Raw genomic sequence first — 21,257 nt, forward strand, 5'->3', positions numbered from 1 at the left:
AAGCATTCAAACTACTTAGAACTCTAAGAATTCAACATGCAAGCTCATCTACATTAGCACCAAGAGTAGCTAATTATTCAAAATATAAACCGCTAAAACAAAAACTAATTGGACAAACGGTGGAGTAACATACCAAGCAACAATCCCCCTAAAACAGTTTCAGAAATGGAGCTTCAAGCAAAGAGATCGAAATCCGCGGGTTTGAGAGCAAGAACATGAGAGAGAGAGCAATGGAGAATTTTTTTCTGGAGGTAACTAATGATGTGGTGTGAAGGGATAAGTGAGGGGCCCACATGGGGACCACAACCCACCAGGGCGCGCCTGGGGGTCCTGGCGCGCCCAGGTGGGTTGTGCCCAGCTGCTGCACCTCCCTCTTATATTACTAGCACAAATGCCCGTGTGTTGCAACAGGAGAGATACTTGACCTGTCCATAGAATAAGCACAACGCAACAATAACTAAACAGTGTCATCTGGTGGCTGCAGGGAGGCGCATGCCGAAAGCTAGCAAAAATGCCTATAAGTCATACATAAAAAACCATGCTACAAATACAATACTTTTGGTATGAATTTTGTATGACAATTTTGATATTAAAGGATTCAAATGTTCCATACAAGGTACTATTTCGGAAAGTTGGAGTACTCTTTGGTGTTTGCACTATGCCGTGAAAAAAATATCGAAATTCGCACCGAGCAGCATTTTTGTCCGGATGTTGCACCGAGTCTGAAAAAATCTAGCTAAAAGGGCTGGGTTAAGTAATGTGTTTAGCCCCTCTCCCATTTCACTGGACATTAATTCATTTGTGTCGGGTAAATACCATGACTGTTAAAAAAAGAGAAACTCGGCTCCATTTATTAATAAAAAAAGCAAACATATCTGTGCATTACAACGAAAGAAAATAAATAAATATATGCTAAGTAACCTGAAAAATAATTTATCATTCAAACAATTTCACAAGAAGCAAAAGAATATTAAAAGCACTCAAAAGTATCAAGGGCCATGTCGGTGTCAAAACCGGCGGATCTCGGGTAGTGGGTCCCGAACTATGCGTCTAAGGTCGATGGTAACAGGAGACAGGGGACACAATGTTTACCCAGGTTCGGGCCCTCTCTATGGAGGTAATACCCTACTTCCTTCTTGATTGTTCTTGATGAATATGAGTATTACAAGAGTTGATCTACCACGAGATCGTAATGGCTAAACCCTAGAAGTCTAGCCTGTATGACTATGGTAATGTGTATCTCCTCTCTCCGGACTAAGTCCTCCGGTTTATATAGACACCGGGAGGATCTAGGGTTACAAAAAGTCGGTTACAAAGAAGGGAATCTACATATTTGGCCGCCAAGCTTGCCTTCCACGCCAAGAAGAGTCCCATCCGCACACGGGTGCAGTCTTCGGTCTTCGTATCTTCACAGCCCATCAGTCCGGCCCATGGCTAACAAGTCGGACGCCCGAGGACCCCTTAGTCCAGGACTCCCTCAGTAGCACCTGAACCTGGCTTCAATGACGACGAGTCCGGCACGCAGATTTGTCTTCGGCATTGCAAGGCGGGTCCCCCCTTTCCGGATACTTCACAATGGTGTTCGGACGTTCGAGTTCGGCTCTGCAGCACGAGTAGCATATACTTCCCTTCCACAAAGGGCATAATAATTTATAAGTCCAATCCTCTGGCAACTTTTTACAACATGACATCACGTCAGTCCGGTCATTATTTCAAATCGTTTTTTCGCCTGCTGCGCCACGTTCCGAGACGCGGTTGTCATTGGCACATCTTATCCAAGCAGAGATCGCGTCCCTTTATTAAGGGACTCTTTATCGACACGGACGTGGGTAACCCAACCGTCTTTAGTGTACAACTCCTTGGGAACAAGCAAGTTTTAAGGCCCAGGAGGAGTCGTTCGATATTCACGGCCTTTATAAAGGGGTACAGACCCGTCTTTCTTCTCCACGCTTACTTCTTCCTCGACCCTTACCACCTCGAGTTCCAACACCCAGGTTTCAGTCGCCACAAGCCTTTAGTCATGTCCGGATCCAGCCGTCAAGGCCGGTGGGTGGCTTCTTCTGTCACAGAGGAGGATATTGCGAAGCTTCGGGCGACAAGATATCTGACCGCAGAAATCCTCCATCGGCTTCCCATGGAAGGGCAGGTTATCCCTACCCCCAGATCCGGCGAGAGGGTCGTGTTCGTTTCCCACTTCCTCTGAGGATTAGGGTTTGTCCTTAATCCCTTCGTCCGGGGGCTCATGTTCTATTATGGACTTGATTTTCACGATCTCGCCCCGAACTCTGTTCTTCTCATCTCGGTGTTTATCGTCACGTGCGAAGCCTTCCTCCGAACTCCTCCGCACTTTGGCTTGTGGCTCAGTACCTTCAATGTGAAGCCGCAAGTGATAGAGGGGGAGCAGGCGGAGTGCGGTGGTGCCTTAGTGAGCAAGCTTACCATCGCTGTTTGGCTAAAAGGATCCTTCACAGAATCTTCCGACTCATGGCAGCAGGAGTGGTTCTATATCACCGAGCCCCGTGGTTCCAAGTGGGCAGCTGCGCCTGCGTTGCGATCCAGCCCCCCCAATTCAGCTTGCATCATGGATTAATAAGGGGTTGGATTGGGGATCAGTTGATGAAGTGCAGACTCTGCAAAGTCGTATCCGAAGCCTCGTTGAGAAGGATATCGATCTCGTCAATGTTATTCAGCTAATGCTAGTCCGCCGGACCCTGCCATGCTAGCGACGGCCTCTCCGCATGTGGGAGTTTAATCCAGAAGGGCCACGGACTCTTTAGCACTTCTTCGGCACTACGCACGAAGGAATGTGGAAATTATTTTTTGGGAAACGAAAACAATGGCTGGACACCACCGAAAATATCAGCCTTGACTGCCACCATACGGACACCCCGGTAAGCACTCTACTTCCGAACACCTTTTAGTCAAGCATCCCATAATAAGATATTGAGCAAACCATTTTCTCCAGGGCTGGATAAAGAAAGTGGAATGAATTAGGTGTCCGACCCCCCTTCCCGAAGACTCAGCGGACGCTGTGCTAACAAGGATGCTGGCCCCGACACCGTACCAGGTGCCTATGAAGGAGGGCAATAACAAGAAGACCGGAGGCGTCCCTTGTTCCGGAGATAAATCAGACACCGTGTCCGGGGAAATCAAAGTTTCTTCGCCGAAAGACAAAGGTGCAGGAGAAGCGAACATCCCTTCTCCCCATGGCAAGAAAAGGGCCGTCTCCGAAGCTTGGGAGGAGAAGTCTCCAAGAGAGGCAAAATGCCATCGTCGGGCGGCTCGGGCTTGGCGAGCGACATCGTCGCACAGTTTCATCATGAGGACAAGCCTCCAGCCAAATCGTAAGTGAAGCAGGATGCTTTAAACATATCCCGCTCCTTTCTTGTTACCGGAGTAGCATCTAATATATATATATATGTCTTCGCAGTTTGGCGCTCAATTTTCCTCAGCAATCCTCTTCCTCGGGGGATCTTCTCCTGGAGATGACGGAGAGCGATACGCCTCCCCCGACCTCCTCGCCCAACAGGGCGGACAACTTTGAGGTGTCATCGGGGAGGGTTTCTCCCGACCGACAAGCAGTGCGGGGGGGCGAAGGAGACCTTACCCGAAGGTGGTCCGTCTGTTGCCCTGGGTTCGGGGGCCAATGATGAAGGTCCCGGACTATCCGGTTTACAACCGGAGATGATTCTGGAGACGAGTGAACGGGTTCCTTCAAAGGAAGGCCGTACTCCTGCGGCGGCTTCCGAAGATCCAGAAGCACCGGACATGTTAACGAACATGCTGCGACAAGCGTCTATCTCAGAGGAGCACCGTGCCCTGATGGGTACGGTGGTCGAGAGGGTTTTGTCCGCGAAGAGCGGATTGAATGAAGCCTTCACGAGTCTGCTAAGAGGCTTCGAGGTTTGTGATATAATTTTTCCAACTGTACTTTATTCGCAAAATACACCTGTGTATAGATAGTATCCCCTGAGACTCGGATTGCCTTCCCAAGGGAGGCGATCGGAAGATCAAGAAGATATGCTCAGGTAACAATTTGATGTAATTGGAACACAGGTCGTTTCCGCCCTGGCGATTGTCCGGACTACAGAAGTAGCCGACCTGCAGCGGAAGCTCGATGTGGCAGGGGATGTGTTTGGAGCTGTCATGACACATACGTGCTTATAATATAAGCGTGACGCTGGAATTTGTATATTGGATGTGCGTGACTGCAGATGGTGCTGCCGTGGTTGAGGTTCTCCGGGCTGAGCTAGCCCGGGCCAAGGAGCAGGCCCGGTTTAGTAATGCGGCTTCCGAAAAGGCATCGGCCGAGTTAAAGGCCGAACAGGCTGCTCGGCACCAAGACGAGGAGAAAATATCCATGATGGCACTTGAACTGAAGGATGCTGTTGGCCGCTGTGAATTCCTTGAGAAGGATAATCAAGCCAAAACAGCTGAACTTGACAAGGCCTTACAAGAGGCGAAAGAAGCGCGGTCTGAATCCAGAGCAGCCCGTTAGGAGATCCGGCAAGCTAGGGAGATTGCGGCCGCTAAGCCATTTTTGCTACAGGCTAAGTTCGGCGATCCGAACTATGCTTAGCTTAACCAAGTGTGGAGTTCTCCAAACGAGTTTTTAGACTTGCCGAAGAGTTCTTCCGATGCAGCGCAGTTTTACCAAGCACGAGAGGGGTACGCAATGGAGAAGCTTTTCTGGTCAAAATTTGGAGCGTCGAAGCGCCCTCTGTTGCTGAATGAACAGATGTCCCAATGGGCCGAGCTTCATAGGATATCCGGCGCTGCCATGAAGAACGTCATAATCCGGCTGTGGCCGACTGAGCCTATTCCGAATAGCTACCTCGGCTTGGTGCAGCGGCTTGTTGATGCGGCGCCACGTATCGACGCTGTTAAGCAGTCGGCGTGCATTGAGGGTGCACGGATGGCCTTTGCCTGTGTCAAGACATACTAGGGGAAGCAGAAGGCCATCGATGTTGCGGCGAAGAGTCCACCCAAGGGCAAGGACCATCACGCACCAGAGCATTATTTTGAGGACGTCTTAGAGGCTGCCCGCTTGATAGAGGGTCAATGCTCGAAAGACATAATATTTGAGTGAGGTGTATGGAAATTGTGAAAGACATTTTTATATTTAATCTATTTTTATGTTTTGCTTGAAAGCTTTTGTTCCTCCTGTGCGGCCGTTTTTATATCTGAAAGTTTTCCAGTCGTCGGCTTCAGCCCCCTCGTAGGAAGTACGGGGGTGTTCGGAGAAGCATTTGATCACTCTTGACCCAACGTCTTGGTCCATGAAGGAGGTGACAATGCAGCGAACTAGGCAATCAGACTATAGGGCGTTAACACTTTCACTTAGCCATAGGAGTTTTATGGTGGGTCTACGATATAGCCCTTGGTATGTACGCGGCTTATTTTTAATACGCTGCATTGCAAAATTGATCTGAAAAAGATCCTTCGTATGACACAGAGAGAATCGCTAAAGATTCTGATAAGTCGTCGAGTGGTTGACCAGCTCTCGCCGCATCATGAAAGTCCGTTTTCGGCTTTCTCTACTGAGGTGCTTGACCAGATGAACCGGAAGCACAATCGCAGTAGTTCTCCCTTTACTACCCTAGCCGATAGAGCGGAACGTATGGTAGCAAGCACAGGAGCCGGGCAACCCAACTATTGACCCAAGACATGATTCGGAGCTGATGCATATAAGGCCAAACTCGCGACGCCGAAGTATGCTATAAAGCTGTTCGGACTTGCCAGCAACTCATTTGTTCCCATACCGAGCCCCTGGCAAGTTATGCCGAGGTGTGTGTGTGTAAAACAACCATAGGAGCAAAAATTCGGGTCGATTAGGAAAAAAGTCAATGCTAAACACTGTTACTTTTACTGGGAGCTGAGTGATATGCCAATTATTATATAGATAACAAAGCCGCAACCCTGGCTATTTGACATGCCAGGGGCCGAAGGCTGAGTAAAAAGACATGTTACAGGCTCGAAATAGAGAGCACGGTCTACAAAAAGTTGTTTTGGACCTCCTGTCGCACGTCTGCGCCGCCTGTCCTCGATTAAGGGACTCCTTGGCTGGAATAACCCTTGGATGATTGTACGAACCCGAACTCTGGTAGAGTCCGCGGGGTGACCGGCCCTTGAGCTACCTGTGGAGGGGATAATAAAAAGGAAAAAAGGCAGTTAGAAAAGTAGGGGGTTGCAGGCCCACCCGTATTGTGCTTCCGCCGATGCCCAGGGTATTTCAAGTGCATAATTATGTATGCACGGTACCCACTTCGAGGGCATATTAGGAGAACGGCGGAAGCCGAATTGCTAGTCTAATATGGACATTGATCGGTCATGTTGAATGGAGACCGGCGGCATGATGGCCGACGTGGTATGCGGCGTGATAAGGCCGCTGTGTAGTTCGGCTGAGGTAGCCGTAGTATGATCTCCTGTACGGAGGGAGTGTTCCGTGCGCTCACCCCTAGGGGTGTGTGTCATGTATACCATGTTTACAGTTTTTGCTTCAGGGGGAAACTGCTTCTGACCCCCGTTGTTCGGTTGGTGAGCCTCTTCGTCGTCGCTATCGCCGGGCGGCCTCTTCCCCTTGAGTTCGAAATTTAACTTGCCGGCCTGTTTGAAGACCGAACAGCTTCTGTTGGTATGATTAGCTGGTTTATTGGGGTGGCCATGAATCTGGCAGGGTCTATCCAATATTTTGTCTAAATTGGATGGTCAGTCTTTGTTTGCCGTAAATGGCTTTTTCCGTTGGCCGGGTTTGGGGCCGCTGAATCCAGCGTTGACCGCTATGTCCTGCGTGCCCTCATTATTATTGTGACGTTTGTTTTGATTGCATCGTGGCTTTCCATCACCGGCCCTCACTTCGGAGGTGCCCAGATCGCTGGTGCTATTGCTTCTACAGGCGAGCCAGCTGTCTTCTCCCGCGCAAAAGCGGGTCATCAGAGCGGTAAGGGCTGACATAGGCTTTGGTTTTTCCTGAATGAGGTGGTGGGCAAGCCACTCGTCCCGGACGCTATGTTTGAAGGCCGCGAGGGCTTCTGCGTCCGGACAGTCAACAATTTGGTTCTTTTTAACTAAGAACCTAGTCCAGAGCTTTCTGGCGGACTCTCCGGGCTGCTGGACAATGGCGGCATCTGGTGGCCAGACATATGTACCTTGAAAGTTATCGCAGAAGGCATCTTCCAACTCCTCCCAGCTGCCAATTGAGTTTTCAGGCAGACTGGTTAACCAGTACCGAGCTGGTCCTTTGAGTTTTAACGGGAGGTATTTGATGGCATGAAGGTCGTCTCCGTGGGCCATATGGATATGGTGAAGTTAATCCTCAATCCACACCGTGGGATCTGTTGTTCCGTCGTATGATCAATATTTACGGGTTTAAACCCTTCTGGGAACTCGTGATTCATTACTCCATCGGTGAAGCAAAGGGGGTGTGCGGCGCCTCTATATCGGGCCGCATCGCGACGTAGCTCCGATGGAGTCCGTCTGCGGTTTTCAGCCCGGGCGTGACTAGGTTTGTCGCATTCGAATAGATAGCCATGGTCGCATGTCGAGGTACGTCCTCGCAATCCGTAGATTGATCTGGTATATCCTGCTTTACTATCTCCTGCCGAAGGTCGTAAGTATAACTCCGAGCTGTGCTGTTTCTATTTTTGCGTGGCGGTGGGGCTGGTTGCTGTTCGGCTTGAATTACCGCTTTATCCCAACCAAGTTGTGGTCAGCCTGCCGCGTTGTCCCGACCGCGGTGTGGTCGGTCGACCACGTTGCGCGAGTGAGGTATGAGCTTTGGCGCCTCCTCATCAAACTGGGGTAGCGGTTTGCGCTTCGGGTAACTCCTGCCTGGGAGCTTGAGGCCGTATTCTTCGGCTGCAAGACATTAGTCCATCTGTCGTTGAGCAGATCTTGGTCAGCTTGAAGCTGCTGGTGTTTCTTTTTTAGGCTCCTTGCAGTGGCTATTAGCCTGCGCTTGAAGCGCTCCTGCTCGAGAGGTTCCTCGGGCATGGTGAAATCCTCGTCGCCGAAGCTTACCTCATCTTCAGAGAGCGGAAGATAATTATCGTCCTCCGAATCATCGTGTATGGCCTGTTCATTAGGGCTAGCTTGCCTGTTTTCTTGCTCCTCTTGTTCGGATGTTACCTGAGGATGGTCTTCATTGTTTTCCGCATCGTCTGGAGTATTATTTTCTCCGGTGCCAGCATTGCTATCTTTTGAACGACGTGACTTAGAGCGGCGCCGAGGGCGCCGGCCTTTTTGCCGTGTCTCAGGAGGTTTATTCTTGACTGGATTTTCTTTGTCATTGTCGTCTGTTGTTTTGGGTGTATCCACCATGTACACATCGTACGAAGAAGTGGTCATCCAGCGTCCAGTAAATGGCGGATTTTGGTCTTGCTCTTCATCAGCATCGTCGTCCATACCGTCGATGTCTTCGGAGCCATAATCAAGTGTGTCGGTTAAATCCTCGACCGTGGATATGAAGTGGGTGGCGGGTGGGAAGCAAAATTCTCCATCGTCAGCCCCTAGTTCAAACTGAACATAGTTCAGCGGTGAACTCGAAGATCGATAAGCACATCGCCCAAGGGCGAGCACTGGAAGATGTCTACGACGCTGAACTCGAAGATCGATAAACAATTAAGTTCGGCATCCGCGGACTCACATGGTTCGGAACTTACACCCAGAGACAAACTGGAGTTCCAGTGACACAAATATTGTGTGAGGTTAAGTCCATGTGCGGCTCCAACGCCGGGGAATCTGTGGCCTCCGTGGTGGGGTTGAGCCTCCAATCCTCGGATGGCGGTATGCTCCGGATCTAAGGCCAGAGTAGTTACTGGAGCTATCTCCTGAATGCGCTCTGACGACAGATTTAGATCATGTTCATCAAAGTGACCAGGAGCGGTAGCCGCGGTCTTGAATCCGGTGAAGATCAAATCTCCACGGATGTCTGCGACATAATTCAAGCTCCCAAATCTGACCTGATGGCCAGGGGCATAGCTATCATTCTACTCCAAGTGGCCAGACGAGTTGGCCCGCAGCGCGAAGCCCCGGAACACGAAGATCTGTCCGGGGAGGAAGGTTTCTCCTTGGACAGCGTCATTGTTGACGATTGAAGGGGCCATCGAACTTTTTGAGGACGGCACAGTGGAACTCTCAATGAAAGCACCAATGTCGGTGTCAAAACCGGCGGATCTCGGGTAGGGGGTCCCGAACTGTGCGTCTAAGGTCGATGGTAACAGGAGACAGGGGACACAATGTTTACCCAAGTTCGGGCCCTCTCTATGGAGGTAATACCCTACTTCCTGCTTGATTGATCTTGACGAATATGAGTATTAAAGAGTTGATCTACCACGAGATCGTAATGGCTAAACCCTAGAAGTCTAGCCTGTATGACTATGGTAATGCGTATCTCCTCTCTCCGGACTAAGTCCTCCGGTTTATATAGACACCGGGAGGATCTACGGTTACACAAGGTCGGTTACAAAGAAGGGAATCTACATATTTGGCCGCCAAGCTTGCCTTCCATGCCAAGAAGAGTCCCATCCGGACACGGGTGCAGTCTTCGGTCTTCGTATCTTCACAGCCCATCAGTCCGGCCCATGGCTAACAGGCCGGACGCCCGAGGACCCCTTAGTCCAGGACTCCCTCAGGCCATGAATGATGTCCAAACAACGGTTTAGTGCTCCTGAAATAAGTTGTCCTAAATCCCAGACTTCCAAGAAAACCATGAAAGAACTGAAGAACATTGAAAGAAGTGGCCATGGATGCACAAGTCACATAAAAATCATAAAAGTGACGCTGCTAGCACACTGCACTTGAACAAAATGGGCATCATTCTCAAATACTCTGAATTCCGGTTGGATCAAACTAACAACACAAAAGTACAAATGGCAAAAGTCCATGTTGAGAGTTACAGCAGAGCATGCTACATCAAAGTTATTCATAATCTGATCACATAGAATATAGTACTCATGTTGTAATTAATCGATGAGGTAAATCTTTTGCCACCGTTTCAAAAAAAAAGTACTCGTGTTGTCCGACGGCGTATCACAGAATAGATGAAGCACGGCCCTTGAATTCATACTCTCCTTTTTCTAGAAAAACATATCGATATCTTTCCCATTGTACAGAAGAAATAACAAATAGCCAGTTCAATTTGTAAGAACTTTAAAATACGGATCATATTCTATCTAGCTACTGTATTGGGAAGTAGTACTAAGCAGCAGCCAGCCGGAGGAGTAGCAATCAGCGGCAACAGTATAGAATCAGCACCACAAAGGGATGCCCAGGAAGTCGTACATCATGCACGCGCGCACCACACACACGCGAGCCAGGCATGCATGCATGCACGCAGCAGCAGGCAGTGCTGTGTAGGGCGTGGAGGAGGAAGGGAGGGTGGGAGCGGCTGGAGCCGATCAACCGGCTGGAGAAGGGCATTCATGCATCGGCTAGAGTCGGAGTTCTCTTGGGTGGCGGCAGCGGCTTATAGTGAGATAAAAAGCCTAGACGACTCGATGGAGAGCGGAGGACGACGACGCCGAGTGCTGGTCATCCGGCGCCCCGATCGGGGAGGAGGGCACAGACTTCGTTCGTTGGAGTTCCCTGGGTAGCAGCAATGGCTTATTGAAAGACCTAGGTGACTCACCATTAGTCCTCTGAATCATCTTTTTTTTCATTCACGATCAAGTTCTTAGACACATAGGCCTGCATCCTTTTCCCTTGCTAATTGGCATGCGTGATTTCCTCCTCAGCCCTTCCTACTCCCTCCCCCCTTGTTAATACGCCTTCCTTTTCCCTCATTAATTAGCACGCGTGATTCCTCTTATCACGTAGCCTTCTTTCTCCCTCCCTCGTTAATAGTCTGGCAAGGGCAAGCCTTCCTCTTCCCTCGTCAATTACCCTACGTGATTCCTCTTGCCGGTCTCTTTTCCTCCACATGATCCTTTTCCCCGTTGTATAGTTTGAAATCCACTTAATTCCTGAGACACCTCCTTGGGACCCAGGATCCTGGAAGACATATATAAATTAGGAGGATTTAGTGGAACGAAGCGGGGCGGGACTATTAGTATAAATCAATCTTCTATTTTGAACAATCAGTAAAGCTAGCTTATTTGGCCGTAGTCCTGTCGACGGAAGGGCTGGTGGTGGGTTCGAATCTCCATATTATATCGCTACAACATTGTGGACCTTCTTTTTGTTTTCCAAAAAAAAGTAGGACCAGGCCCAGTTCGGCCCACAGGGGTGACGGACGGACCAAACCAACGTTTAAACCTAGATGCGGTGGACGGACAAAAACGAACGAAATTACGGTGGTAAGAAGCGTTAGTCCTTTTATTAGTAGGTATAGATTTTCACCAAAAAATCTTAAATATTCAGAAAAAAACGTATTAAATTTTCAGAGCATTCTGAGAACTTTTATTTTGGGGTCATTTTTATTGAACGGAAAATTCAGAAAACAGACAAAACATGGCATTTTATTTTATTTAACTAATAAAAACAGAAAACAAAAGATAGGGACAAAAGGTAGTGCTTACTAAATTCATCAACTTCATACCTCTAAAAAATGATCCATTAATAAGGTTGATCAAGTCTTATTAACAACCACTTTCGATTAGCATGAAACCGAAGAACTTCCGTAAATCACTAAGTTACCTCAACGGGGATATGAATATCCCCAACAATAAGCATTTCATATTTATTTTTGACACTAGGTAGAGGTATCTGAAAACTTCCAATAGTGATTGTCGGAGATTTTTCAATAACATTAATACCATTCACTTGGAATTGTTTCTTCAGAAAGAGCACTGTATGCTCATTACCATTGATATGAAAAATGACCTTGCTTTTATTGCCATCAATAACAGCCCCTGCAGTATTCAAGAAGGGTCTACCAAGGATAATCGACATGTTGTCGTCCTCGGGCATCTAAGTATAACAAAGTCAGTCAAAATAGTAACATCAGCAACAACAACGGGCACATCCTCACAGATACCGATAGGTATGGCAGTTGATTTGTCAGCCATTTGCAAAGATATTTCATTAGGTGTGAGTTTATTAAAATCAAGTTATATTAGGAGAAAGGCATAACACTAACACCAGCTCCTAAATCACATAAAGCAGTTTTCACATAATTTCTTTTAATGGTGCAAGGTATAGTTGGTAGTCCTGGATCTCCAAGTTTTTTAGGTACTCCATCTTTAAAAGTATACACTACAAAAAAAAGACACATCTGTGACATTTTGGGCCGAAGGAATTTTTTTTCTGTCATGCTTATGACACTTCTATGACGATAATTGTGGCAAAAACCGGTATCATCATAGATGTGGTGGGCTCCTACTTCTATGACAAAAAATCATGACAGAAAATGGGCTTTTCATCCAGGGCGGGCCGGAGACGCAGCTGCATGACATTCTTTGGGCCATCCATGACGGAAAAAACCGTGGTAGAAGCAAGGGCGCAGAAAATATCGGGGAGTTCCCGGTTACGGTGGGTGGTCGGGGGCCGAGCGATGCACGTTTCTCTCATACATACGCACGTGTGTGCGAGGCGTTGGGCTCTAACTGATCCCGAACGAGGCGTTGGGCTCTAACTGAACCCGAGCGATCGATCCCTTGCTGTTAACTGAACCCGAGTGATTCCTTCGCTACTGCTGCTAACTGAAGTTGATCGATGCTGCCTCTGGATGAACGGTAAGCGTTGTTGGGGGGTTTGGATGAACAGTTCCCGGTGGGGGGTTGGATGAACAGGACCCCGTGGTAGTAGAGGCCATTGCCGCTGGATGAACAGGACCCCGATCGATCGAGCCGGTGGATGAACAGGACCCCGTGGTGGGGTGGATGAACAGGACCCCGTGGAGGTCTGGATGAATAGGACGACTGTCGGTGTCAAAACCGGCGGATCTCGGGTAGGGGGTCCCGAACTGTGTGTCTAGGATCGATGGTAACAGGAGACGGGGGACACGATGTTTACCCAGGTTCGGGCCCTCTCTATGGAGGTAATACCCTACTTCCTGCTTGATTGATCTTGATGAATATGAGTGTTACAGGAGTTGATCTACCACGAGACCGTAGTGGCTAAACCCTAGAAGTCTACCCTATATGACTATGGTAATGTGTATATCCTTTCCGGACTAACCCCTCCGGTTTATATAGACACCGGGGGGATCTAGGGTTTACATAGAGTCGGTTGCATAAGAAGGAATCTACATAGTCGGTTGCCAAGCTTGCCTTCCACGCCAAGTAGAGTCCAATCCGTACATAGGTACAGTCTTCGGCCTTCATGTCTTCACAGCCCATCAGTACGGCCCATGGATAACAGGCCGGACGCCCGAGGACCCCTTAGTCCAGGATTCCCTCAGTAGCCCCTGAACCTGGCTTCAATGACGAGGAGTCCGGCGCGCAGATTGTCTTCGGCATTGCAAGGCGGGTTCCCCTTTTTCCGATCTCCAAGATAGCCTTCGGATGCGATGATAGTATCCGGACCTATCACGCACACCATACAAAACCCAGAGAGAATATGTTTTTATACGAGTTCCATCCGCTGACAATTTTTTCACAGCACGACATTACGTCCGACTGGTCATAATTTCGAACCGTTTCTTTTCTACCGCTCCACGTTTCGAGACGCGGTTGCCATTGGCACGTCGTGACAAAGCAGAGATCGTGTCCCCTTATCGCGGGATTCTCATCAATGCGGGCATGGTTAAATCAACCGTGCCATTTATACGTCCCTTGGGAATAGGCGAATCTTAAGGCAAGTGAGGAGGCACTTTATATTCATGGCCTTTATAAGGGGATAAGGATTCCCTCTTCCTCTCTCACGCCTTCTCACTGTCTCCGTCTTTCCAATCTCGATCTCTAGCGCCCAAGCTCTCATCTCCTTTCCACTCAAGCAACCATGTCCGGATCCGGAGGTCAGGGCAAGTGGATGGTCTCCTCCGTCAAGGAGGAAGACATTACTGAGCTTCAGGCGGCCGGATATCTGGAGAAGGAGATCGCCCACCGTCTGCCGGCCGAGGGACAGGTCGTCCCCACGCCGAAGACCACCGAGAGGGTAGTATTCATCCCCCATTTCTTCCGCGGGCTAGGGTTTCTGCTCCACCCTTTCGTCCGCAGGTTGATGTATTATTATGGGATAGATTTCCATGATGTGTCCCCGAATTCCTTCCTCAACATCTCGGCGTTCATAGTCGTGTGCGAGGCCTTCCTCCGTATCCATCCCCACTTCGGGCTGTGGCTCAAAGTCTTCAACGTGAAGCCGAAGGTGGTGGATGGCCAGCACGCGGAGTGTGGAGGAGCCATGGTGAGCAAGTTACCCAACGTCTCCTGGCCGAAAGGCACTTTCATGGATACAGTAAAGGAGCGGCAGAGACAATGGTTCTACATCACAGAACCCCGCGGCACCACCTGGGCCGCGGCTGCCGAGTTCCGCTCCGGTGCTCCCATGCGACTCACCTCCTGGGTCGAGAAGAGTCCAGACTGGTGTTCGTCCGATGAGCTGATAGCATTGCAGACGCGCGTCCAGAGCATGATAGCCAAGGACGTCAAGCTCGTCGATGTAATCCAGGTGATGCTAGTTCGCCGGATTCTCCCATGCCAGCGCATAAGTCGTCCTTTGTGGGATTTTAATCCGAAGAAGCATCAGACCCTGGTGAGGCTCTTCGAAACCACCCAGGCAGATGCCTGGAAGTTGCTTTTTAAGGGCAACGAGAAGCCACCGGCCACGGATTCAGACCGTGGCCATGATTGTAAACACCCCGCCAGCGAGGTTCGTTATTTCTGACGAGTCCCCAACTTAATTGTCTCAAAGATGGTGTCTGAGTTTATCATTGCTATTTCAGGACTGGATGGAGAGGGCGAAGCGGATCAAGTGTCCGGCTCTGCTGCCTGAAGAACCGGTCATCCCACGTCTAGCGAAGATGCTGGTGCCGGCGCCATATAAGGCGCCGGAGAAGAAGGCCAAGGGGGCCAAGAGCGGCCCCAATCGCAAGGGTACTTCGGACGTGACGTCCGAAGATGACGAAGCTCATTCCTCCGTCCCTGAGGATAATGACGAGGAAGAGGAGGAGGAGGAGAACAACCCTCCCCCTGAGGAGAGGAAGAAGAAGATGGCGGCTTCAGCACATCTGGAGGCGGAAACGCCCAAGAAGGGGAAGGGCGTCCCAGCGGTCAACACCGCGTGGGACGTTGACAACAGTCCGGAACGACGCCCCCGCACTAAGCACCAGGCCGCATCGTAAGTGACATGGCTTGCTCATGCGCACATCCGGCCCTTTCTCTTCATCATCTTGATATAGTTAACTGTATTATTGCAGTCCGGCCCGCGACCTTATCCAGCAATCCTCATCTGAAGGTCTGTTGGCTCCGTCGGAGATGGCGAGCATGTCGTAACCGCCTGCCTATTCCCCCGGGGCCAGGGATGACACCGAAGTGTTTTCCTGGGGGGCCGCTCCGAACCGGGGAGGAGCCCAGGACGCTATCCGGGGGACGCCACAAGGCGAGACCTCCACTGCCGGACACATGGGGGAGCCTATCCCCATGGAGACTGGCGAAGAGGGCCGCATCCAGTTCGGCCGTCAGCCGAATACGACGGAGACCCATATGGCTCCGAAGTCGGGCGAGCAGCCCCCTTTGAAGGGGGGTGCGCCGCTTCCACCGGTGGCCCCTGTCCATCCAGGGGCGCCGGATAACCTGATGGAGGCGCTAAGAGGCGCCTCCGTCGTGGACGAGCATCGTGTCCTTATGGGTGCGGTGATCGAGAAGGTTCAGTCCGCCAAGAGTGGACTGAATGAAGCCTGCAGCAACCTGTTGACAGGTTTCGAGGTAACAAAGAGAAAAACCCCGTGTAGACAGTAGCCCCTGAGACGCTGTCCGATGTTCGGCGAGACGAACCGGACAGCAGATCAATCTTTCGTTATAGGAGGCTAACGTACTATGTATGAATGAGCAGGCGTCGCTGTTGGCCGCAACCTCGCATGCTGCCGAGGTCTCTGAACTGAGGCAGAGGCTGGAGCGGACCTAGAACGAGCTCGGCGGTTAAGGTTCGGCTCCAGGAGAAGCAAGGTGAGTGACGACTGGCTATGTGTTCGGAAAGAACAGGCGTTGTATATTGATCGCAGTGTCGTAATATGCGCAGGAGCCACGACCGAGGTCGAGGCCCCGAGGAAGGCCCTGGGCGAGGCTGAGGAGAAGGCTGTCCAACAGCAAGCCGCCCGTAAGAAGCTCAAGGCCCGGGTCAAAGAATTCCAGTATGAGCTCCAAGATGCGGTGAAAAAATGTGAGGCCTTGGAGCATGATGCGTCGGTTCAAGGGGCCGAACTCGCCAAGGCTAGTCAGAGCGCAGAGACCGCACGGAATGAGGCCGGCTCTGCATAGCTTCGGCCGCCCTCCAGGAGATCCAGGAGGCCAAGAAGATCACGGTAGGTAAGGCATTTAAGATGCAAAGCAAGTATGCGGAGAAGCAGTACCTTTTACTAACCAGGATTCGGAGTTCCCCAGGGGCTTTTGCGGATTTACCATGCAGTGTATCAGACGCTGTGGAGTTCTATCGAGCCGAAGGAGGGGGTTCTACGGAGAAGCTATTCTGGTCGCAGTATGTGGCACCAGAGCGTCCCGTGTCCTTCACCGATCAACTAGAACAGCTGGTGGAGCTGCATAGGGTGGCCGAACTAGCCATTAAGGATTTGGTAATCCGGCTATGGCCAGCCGAAGCTATGCCAGGCAACTACTTCGGACTCGTGAGGCGGATGGTGAATGCCTGTCCTCGGCTGGACGTCATCAAGCGCTCGACCTGTATTGAAGGCGCGCGCATGGCCTTCGCCCGCTGCAAGATGTGGTGGGCGAAGATGGACGCCGTGGAGGTGACCAGAGGGCCACCGGAGGGCAAGGAGCACCGCACACACGAACGGTATTTTGCGGATGTCCTGGAGGGGTCTCACCTTGCGGCAGCACAATGTTCGCAGGACATTATATTTGAATAAATGTATTCGTGTTGCCCCTGCCTTGTATTATGAAAACAAAGCATGTTTACAATATAATTTTGTTATGCTTTAATTGTTTCCTCCTGTGTGGCCGTGTTGTATGTAATTTGAGGGTTGGCCAGTCGTCGGCTTATGCCCTCACGTAGGTAGTACGGAGGTGTTCGGGATGGAATCTAAACAATCTTGATCCAATTATATGGTCCTTGAAGGAGTTGTTTAGCGCAACGAACAAGGCAATCAGACTATGCGGCTTAAACGCCCTCACTTAGCCATAGGAGTTTTATAATAAAGCATGGGCGCAGCCCCTGGTGCGAACCAGAGTGCTGTCAACATCTGATCGGGAATTACCGGTCCTTCGCGTAATGCGGAAAAAATCTCCAACGATTTGTAACCCTCGAACAGCTGACCGGCTATCGCCGTATCATGACAATCAGTTTTCGGCTTTCTCTACTGAGGCGCTCATCTGGTCAAGGTCAGGGCACAATCGCAGTAGTTCTCCCTTTACTACCCTAGCCGATTTAGCGGAACGTAGGGTAGCAAGCACAGGAGCCGGGCAACCCAACTATTGACCAAAGACATGATTCGGAGCCAATGCATATAATGCTAAATTCGGGGTGCCGAACTTATCTTTAAGGAGTGTTCAGACTTTTTTGCCGTATTATGGGGCGATGGGGAGCCCCTGGCGAATATGAAACGTACCAGAGTGTACGGTTGTTAGTAAATAAGTAATTAAAGGAAAACAGAGATAGAACAGAGATAGGATCTGGGGCCCCTGAACTTGGATCATGAACGGTTTCATTATAGTTGGGTTAATGCGTCAAAGCACATTGGTACAGAATAATGCAATAAGCAAACCGGCTATTTGACATGCCACAACCAAAAGGTGAGCTGCGTGTGGGTCCTGAAAGCGGATAGAGTAATCATTGAATTAGCCTCTAGGGCTTCCCGTGTACGCTTGTGCTCTGTGTCAATCTGGTGTGTTCATCCTTTGACAGGACCATTAATCAAGCCGTCGAAGGAGGCCCGCATAAGAGAACCCTGAAACAAGGGAAAAGGAGATAGTAAAGTTATATGTGTGTCCAGAATCGGTCTAGCCGAACAGTAGATCCCGGTCTAGCTTGTGCCTCCGTCGATGCCCATGGAATTTTGAGTGCGTAATTATGTACGCGTGGTATGAATGCCACTACCTCATCGGGATTGGGACGGAGGCCGAATTGCTAATCGAGCTCTTGACGAGCCGCGCAGTCCTGTTGCAGTGTAGTCCGGACTCTCTTAATGATTTCCAGGGGCTCGGCAGCCAGACTATGATGCTCCTTGAGAAGGCCGCTTTGTACCTCTGCTTCTAGGGCGCGGTGTGCTCCTCTGTCCGCAGGGAGCGTTCTGTGTTTCCGTTGACTGTTATGACGCTGCGTGGACCGGGCATCTTAAGCTTGACATAAGCATAGTGTGGCACCGCGTTGAATCTTGCAAACACGGTTCGTCCGGGTAGTGCGTGGTAGCCGCTGCGGAAGGGGACGATGTCGAAGATTAACTCTTCGCTTCGGAAGTTGTCCGGAGAACCGAAGACCACCTCCAGCGTGATTGAGTCCGTGCAGCGGGCCTCAATGCCTGGTATGACTCCTTTAAAGGTAGTCAGTGCGGCGGAACCGCCATGCCGGATACTAGTTGGGTGATCCCGACGATTGAAGGTGATCGGGAATGACGACCACGGATTGAATTTTGGGGCGACTGGCTCTACCGCGTAGACGTCCCTGAGTGCTCGCTTACGCTCCCTTTTGGAGATGTGTGTAGCATATATCATGTTCACCGTTTTGACTTGAGGGGGAAATTTCTTCTGCCCCCCGGTGTTCGGCTGCCGGGGCTCTTCGTCCTCGTCCTCACTTTGTGATCCCTTTTCTTTGTTTTCGGCATTTAACTTGCCAGCCTGTTTGAAAACCCAACAATCCCTGTTGGTATGATTGGCTTGTTTGTCTGGGGTGCCGTGTATCTGGCACGGACGGTCGAGTATGCGGTCCAGGCTGGAAGGTCCCTCATTGTTTCTTTTCTAGGGCTTCTTCCGCTGGCCGGACTTGGAGCCGCTGAATCCGGCGTTAACTATGGTGTCATCGGTGTTATCGCCATTGCTTTGGCGTTTGTGTCTATTGTGCCGGAGCTTGCCGGTGTTGTTCTTGGCCTCGGAGGGGCCTGCCTCGCTAGCTGTGTGATACGAGCCAGCCAGCTGTCCTCACTCGCGCATAAGCGGGTCATGAGTGCCGTAAGGGCTGCCATAGACTTCAGCTTTTCTTGGCCGAGGTGGCGCGCTAGGGCCTCGGCATCCGGACAGTCAACGATCTGGTTCTTTTTGGTTAGGAACCTAGTCCAGAATTTTCTGGCTGATTCTCCAGGTTGTTGAACTATGTGGCTTAAGTCATCGGCATCTGGTGGCCGGACATAAGTTCCTTGGAAGTTATCAAGGAAAGCCTCTTCCAAGTCCTCCCAGCTGCCGATGGAATTTTCAGGCAGACTATTTAGCCAATGTCGAGCTAGTCCTTTGAGCTTTAATGGGAGGTATTTGATAGCGTGGAGGTCGTCTCCTCGGGCCATGTGGATGTGGAGAATAAAATCTTTGATCCACACTGCGGGATCGGTTGTTCCGTCATATGATTCAATATTGACGGGCTTGAACCCCTCGGGGAATTCGTGATCCAGCACCTCATCTGTGAAGAAGAGAGGGTATGCGGCGCCTCTGTAGTGGGCCGTGTCACGGCGCACCTCCGATGAAGTCCGTCTGCGGTTATCGGCCCGGGTGTGACTAGGTTTGTCACATCCGAATAGGTAGCCGTCATCCTGAGTAGGGAAGCGTCCTCGCGATCCGTAGATCGATCTGGTGTGTCCTGCTCTACTGTCCAATTCCTGCCGAAGGTCGTATGTATGGTCCCGAGCTGTTCTCTCCCTGTTTTTGCGAGGTGGTGGGGCAGGCTGTTGTTCGGCCTGAGTTGTCATTTTATCCTGATCGTGGGGTGGTCGGTCCGCCTTGCGCGAGGGAGGTATGGGATCTAGTGCCTCCTCATCGAATTGAGGTAGCAGTCTCCGTTTTGGGTAACTCTTGGCTGGGCGCTTGAGGCCGTATTCTTCGGCTGCCAGGACATCGGTCCATCTATCGATGAGTAGGCCTTGATCGGCTTGGAGTTGCTGTTGCTTTTTCTTTAGGCTTCTTGCAGTTGCTATGATCTGGCGCTTAAAGCGCTCCTGCTCGAGGGGTGCCTCAGGCACGATAAAGTCCTCATTGCCGAGGCTCTCATTCATCCTCGGAGTGTGGACGATAACTATCCGGGTCATTGGGCGTGGCCTGTTTATCAGGGTTAACTTGCTCATTGTCTTGTTCCACTTGTTCGGATGTTGCTCCAACAGGGTCTTCATTGTTTTCGGCGTCGTCAGGAGTACTATTTTCTCTGGTGCTGGTGTTGCTGTCTTTTGAGCGACGTGACTTAGAGCGGCATTTAGGGCACCGACGCCTGGACTGCATCTCAGAGGGTTTATTCGCATCTGGCTCTTCTTTGCCGTCGCCAGATCCTTTAGGTGTATCAACCATGTACACGTCGTATGAAGAGGTGGCCGTCCAATGTCCAGTGAATGGCGGGTCTTGGCCTTGCTCCTTGTCGGCATCGTCGTCCATACCGTCGATGTCTTCGGAGCCATAATCAAGCTCGTCGGTTAAGTCCTCGACAGTAGCTATGAAGTGGGTGGCGGGTGGGAAGCAAAATTCCCCATCATCAGCCTTTAACTCGAACCGAACATAGTTCGGCTGTGAGTCCTTCTCCAAGGACAAATTCTTTAAAGAGTTCAGCACATCGCCCAAAGGTGAGTGCTGGAAGATGTCTGCGGTGCTAAATTCGGAAATCGATAACCGATCCAGCTCGGTGTCCGCAGGCGTACCCGGTCCGGAACTCATAGCCGGAAACGAGTCCGGAGTTCCATGGACGCAAATATTGCGGGGCGTCGAATCCGTGTGCGGCTCTAACGCCGCGGACTCTGTGGCCTCGGATGGCACGATCTGCTTCGGTTCTAAAGCCGTTGCAGCAATAGGAACCATCTCCTGGACGTGATCCGATCACAGATTTAAGTCATGTTCACCGGGGCGAGGGGAGCGATCGCTGCGGTCCCAAATCCGTTGAAGATCAAGTCTCCACGGATGTCCGTGACGTAGTTCAAACTTCCAAATCTGACCTGGTGGCTAGGGGCGTAGCTATCGATCTGCTCCAGATGGCCAAGCCAATTGGCCTGTAGTACGAAGCCGCCGAACACAAAAATCTGTCCG

The sequence above is a fragment of the Aegilops tauschii genome, chromosome 5 (genome assembly GCF_002575655.3).
Source record: "Aegilops tauschii subsp. strangulata cultivar AL8/78 chromosome 5, Aet v6.0, whole genome shotgun sequence".
NCBI lineage: Eukaryota > Viridiplantae > Streptophyta > Magnoliopsida > Poales > Poaceae > Aegilops > Aegilops tauschii.